The sequence below is a fragment of the Augochlora pura genome, chromosome 4, assembly GCF_028453695.1.
Source record: "Augochlora pura isolate Apur16 chromosome 4, APUR_v2.2.1, whole genome shotgun sequence".
Taxonomy (NCBI): domain Eukaryota; kingdom Metazoa; phylum Arthropoda; class Insecta; order Hymenoptera; family Halictidae; genus Augochlora; species Augochlora pura.
Window position 1 is genome coordinate 15,911,130 of NC_135775.1, and position 6,061 is coordinate 15,917,190.

At 34.3% G+C, this 6,061-nt stretch overlaps 1 protein-coding gene across 1 annotated transcript in view; it reads right to left on the reverse strand.

Annotated features, from left to right (window-relative positions):
- The window catches only part of Nplp1 (Neuropeptide-like precursor 1), a 43,978-nt gene that overhangs the window by 7,348 nt on the left and 30,569 nt on the right, over positions 1–6,061 (reverse strand). The window lies entirely within an intron of this gene.

Here is a 6,061-nt window from a genome sequence, read left to right on the forward strand (position 1 = left end):
TAAATCGCAGTTTCGTCGGTTAATACAAATTTCAAGTCACACGTTGATTTAATTTGTCAGTGACCGATCTTCTTTGTCCTTGCTTCGAGCATTAGACGTTTCAACGTGATTCCCTGCTGCGACAAAGCTATCGTCTCTGATTCGCGTGTAATCACCTCGGAGATTAGCCGAAAGTAAGCTGAAATCGTCTGGACGAGCGTCATAATCCAACACAATAGGTCTTGAAACCATGTTAATACGTGAGACTCGTACAAAGTTATGTACCTACAACTTAATTTACTTCGAGCAGCGAATAATGTTAGTAATAACTGGACTCCAGATTTTATGCATTTATGGCAAAAACGGGTGAGTGAGATACGAAGTCACGAAGACATTGTACACATTTAAGAGTCTTGTTATCGTATTTTCAATTCATTTAAATTATTCGAAGGAGGAGTACACCACCATTTGTTTACATCTTGTTTTGTGGAACTGAACAATTTTTACTTTTCATAAAATTCCACAGTTTATACATTTATGGCGTGAGCAAATTTGTGAAATGCTAAGAAGCATTAATATCAACTAAAATTAATAGTATCTTTAGTTTTTATGAGCTGCAATGACGCTTTTAATCGATCATAACTCTACTTTTGAAAGCTAAACATTGAAAATTGCATAGTAAGTAGTAATTGCATAAAAATTCACGATTTCATATCTGGATATTATTCCACGTTTCCTAACTTTTTTCTACGTTAAAAAATTAAACAATCGACACCATTTTTACAGCAATATTTATTCCATCCGCCACGATAAATTTTAAATCTCTAGTTTCATTTTCATTAATCAAATTACTCCGATAGTATAGGAATTTATAGGGTTAATTTTCAATACTTAATGTGACTATATTCCTGACTACTATTTTGGACAACATATTTCTACTGCGTTATCTATTAAGCCGAACATTTTAATTACCGAAAATATCCAAAAATTATTGTTCTTTTTTTAAATGTTAAAAACAACTGCTTTGTCAACAGTGTCCGACTTTCTACTTTGAATTTAACAACGGTGATAACTAAACTGCGGATTTCTATTCGAGTTCACATTTTTGTGAGCTTTTTCATAAACCTCTGAAAAAGGAAATAATTTTTTACACCTGCTAGAAAATTCCCTGTGGCGACCGTTCATACTGTAATAAAATAATAGTAACATAATTAACTTCTGTTAATATGGGCATTCGATTGTATTTTAAAAGCTTGCATATAATGGTAACATATTCGAACTCGGCAAAATGAAAAAACATGAGGGCATCGATTCTCATAAAAATCGTGCGAAGCGATGCACGCGGCAAACTATATCTGCGGAAAGGTACCACTGTGCGTCGACGTGTCATCACGTTCGGTGTTACAGTTCACTGTGTTTCACAACCGTTCTGGATTCATATCCCGAGGATTTAATTCTTCGCAGTCATCGCCTGGTTACAAGGAGCACAGGGTGCACCGGAGGATAGCACGTGTCGTGATTGTAGTTTATGGGGAGCTGATTGCAGAAGCGTGGGACGGTTGCAGGATTGCATATGGGTTCAGCCACTAGTCCCGTCAGTATTCGCCGGCGTGCACGCTTACGTATCCACCGCAGTGTCAGTGTTTCGTTTCATAATCATTAAGATATGCATTATCCCTCTAATGATGAGCAGCGCTGTGCAATACCGTGTCCGATCGTGGACTCCGCGGTTCATTTTTGTTGCTTTGGTAGCATACATATACGCTTCACGTAAAATACCTTTCCGTAAAACTCCTTCGGTCGCGGTACTGATTAAAGTGAAATCGTAAACGTATGCTTCCAGCTGGATCAATCGTTGTCATTTACTGGTTTCTGTTCATTAATTTTTTAGAAAAGAGACTATTCTTTCGTAAGAAAGATTAATAGTTTTGAAAATTATGGAATGTGAAGTTAACGAGAACGTGTATTTACGATTTAACCGAACGATGTTCGTTCTGTCAATGCGCTATAGTTTAGGAAATATTAATTATTTTATTATTCGCACGGAATGAATTCCCCAACAGAAGAAACCCATAACTATCGAATAACGGATAAGACATAACTATACTGCGAATTGTATGCATTTATGGTAAAATCAAGTAGATGTAATTCAAAGCAATGGAAAGAATACAAGAACTTTTAAATGTGAATGTATTACTTTTAATGAAATATACCATTTAATTGTTATCAAACAATACACGTTAGTTATTTTTAGAACTCAGTAGGTTTAATATTAAAGAAAGAGTGAACTTGATATTCAATTCCCATTTGTTGCAATTGATATACATACAATTTTTATTTTGCATAAACTTCCACAGTCTTGACATAACTATTAGACAATTAGTAGGCAGGAAATCTAAATCTACATTAAATTGAATAATATATCATTACATATTTTGATATATTATATATTTTACAATCGTATATACATATTAATAACTAGCATTTTTATTTCATTTCCATTACGAAGAAGCTTTCGTGATTTTTGCCAGATATCTTCATATCAGCCATTTATTATATTTGTTTCACACCATGTGGAAATGCACGTAGAAATAGCTGGAATGTAAACAGTCGTGTAAATTAACAAAGACTAATAACATTTTTGTTTTATAATAAAAAGTTAGAAAACATGAATTTTCCTTTTCTTTTCTCATTCCAACCAATTGCAATTTCGGCAAAAAATTTTATAGATATTGCCTACTAAACTAGATTCTGCAACATCTAAAAATGACCAGAACATTTGACCGAATTATTAAGATGTTCTTGAAAGCTATTTAAATGTATTAGTTCCTACACCTAAAAGTGGAAATTAAAAGCTAAGTAAACAATTTCATTGTCGTCAGGAATCACAGACGTTTCTGTCGTTGAACATCCTAGAATCATTTGTCACTTTGTATAAAAGGGGACAAAGAGACAATTTAGTGAAATGTTAGAAAATCAGAGTAGCAACTCTCCGGAGCAACTTCCATCATCGGTGAACAGAGAAATCTTTCAATTTTGAATGTTGGTCGTCAGTCCCAAGAGTGACTTCCAAAGGACATATTGAACGTCGACAAACTTGACAAGATCTTCAGGCACCTGCGCCTCAAATGATCAATCGGTCTGCCGGGAACGAGAGACCAAGAGTCTGTAAAGACAGATATAGAAAGGTATCTGCATTTCTGTGACGTAGAAAACTGGATATTGTTCGTGGAAATATCAAATATTCTTATTACAGTGTGCGCCACGATTTCTTAACACGTCGAGTGCAAAGCTAATTTTGCTTGACGTTCCGTGCAAGCAAAGTCAATCCCCAGGGACTGACAGTGGACTTCGCGTCGGTCGAAATCTATGCGTACGACTAAAAATATCAAAGTTAATAAATAAATGTAATTTTAATAGAAAAATGATCTCTTCTCAACATGTTCTGTGACGAACTATTTTTACTCGACTCTACACACTGGCCATTTGACATTTTACTAAAACTTGATATATTACACGTAATTATTAATTATCGTATATATAAAAATGAAAAAAAACTTATTACAAGCCATTCTACTGGATAAACCTAATGTAAACTGTCTAAACAATTTTGTAACGCATTGAATAAACATAAAAGGATGTAGCGTCGATGGTGCACGTGGTACGGAACGTATTAAAGAGAATTAACAAATTTTATTCTTAAATGAAATTTGCAACAGAATTAAAAAATTTTATGATGATCTAAATTCTGTCTACTAAAACAAATCTTTTCACTTTTTCTAACTGATTGCAAGAACGCCGGCTGAACAGAAAGTTCACTATCAATCCCTGTTGATTAACGTCGCAAAAAGCAAGTTAATGTTAAACCTACCAGGCGATAATGGATCGAATCCAATTCGATTTTGTAAAGTTCTTATTATAAAATCTATTCCAAGAATCTAATTCATTCAAGCATTTCTCATAAAAGAGGCTTTAGTGCAGAGACATAAAATAAAACAATGGCGGTCTTAATGGTAGGTTTAGCGTCCATTTTAGAAGAAAACAAAATAAATCACGAGAATACGTAAACTCGAATAAACTGTTATCATTATTAATAGATTACAATACAATTATTCGAAGAATCCATCTTTTTCAGCGCTGGTTGAAATTAAAAATTATAAAAGGAGAAATTATCTACTTTCTGTATTATTTTATGGCCTTCGATTATGTCCATATCACTATGTATTCATATAATAAATCATAACATAAAAATTATATAGATCATAAATTAAAGATATTCTTTTTATTCTTCTTCTTCTTCTTTTCTTCATCTTCTATTTTGTGTAATTGACTATTGAAAATTTTTATTTCAATAGTTAGTAAATATTTCTTCAACCCACCTCTGTGTTCATAAAAACTTACAGGAATGGCGTCCGGTTTACATAGAGTCGACCAAAAACATATGTTCATATTCTAGAAAACTGCATTAAAAAGGTATAGAAAACGTGTAGGAAAATGAAAGTTTTATATATAAACTGATGATTCTTATTTTTTTATTGTGTTTACCTATCGACATAGTCTTATATATAAAACTTTCCTTTTTTATAGATTTTTAATTTGCAGACACGAGAACTGAGTATGTTTTTATACTGATTATATGAAAAGATATGACAGTTAACGAGGAAGTATGAATTTATTCATTCAAAATAAGGTGAAAATTAAAACAGTAGTGCATATCACCGATCAGGTAGTCTCGAAATATTATAAAAGGATAGGAACTCATTATTATTTATTAATAAGAACCAACTACTCGACTACCGATTTTATACATTCTTGATAAATGCATGTGAAAAAATTTAAAACTACTTTCGTTCCAATAAAATCGTTAAAAAAAGCAAATCGTTCTTAATTGCTTCTGGCTTTTTACATGCGTTCCAGAACATTATTATTTTACATAAAAATCCGCTGTCTACTAATTGTACGTGTTATATCGACTTCGTCGGTTAAATTCTCCGAATAGAAGTTCTCGATAACAAAAATTAGCATTCTCGGCCAAGCTTTTTCAAATGCAGCGGGTCACAATGCGCGCAGTTTGTACCGAAGCTAGGAGAGACGTTTGACAAACTCGAACACCTCGTAAAATTAATCGTTGTCGAAATCACGCCCCCCGGGTTCCACGCGAGCAAATTGTTAGGCACTATGGATGCGCCAGTAGGAGGGTAAACTGTCTCGACTATGCGACACCAAGGAACTTGTCACAATATGTAAATGCATGAGTAATAGTGCTCGTTCTCTTTCCAGAAACCTGTGGCCAAAAAAGGTTGAACGGGCCGCGCCCCCTCACCACGCAGGAAAAGGGGTGAACCGGCAACAATTAGATATAACACCATCCCCCGGGAGCATTTCCACGAGCAGCGAACTCCGTCCTTCAAAATTTCCGATATTTCGACGACGAAACTTGTGCCTCGAGGGAATGAATCAATATCGGCAATAAACGAGAGCCAGATGTTAAAGTGTCGACCTGAACAAGTTGTCATATTTCTGGCGAGATCACTGGATTCAAGGCTAGAGATCACGATCTTGAACGCGTGTATCGAGCATCACGTCCATACACGTGATATCTGTATGAATGTTATTTTTTTTTTTTTTTACGTAAACAGTTTTCACCTATATAGAATATTTATTCTGCAAATCTGGATGCATACAATACAGTTGCAACAGCCTTTATACATGTTCATGTGCATATATACAGGTTCTGCCGTAATTACACTTCCTGCTACGTTCCACACTACTTTACGTTATATTTTTAGCCCGCATGCTTTCAGGGAAGAATATAAAATCCGACAAATCACTGTCGCGGGCTTTGCAAATATTGCGTTACATGATAGTGGAAGAAAATATTTACGCAACTTCTGAATAAATTTCAACCTCCATGCCATAAATTGGGCATTGATATAAAACATGTACAATATTTTATCTATTCCTACCGCACGTACAAGTACACAGAAGTGGATCTTTATACGAAATCAAAACTATCTTCGACGATAGCAACAAGAAGTAGTCAGATAGAAATTTATTTCTTCTTTTTTTAATGATTTTAGTG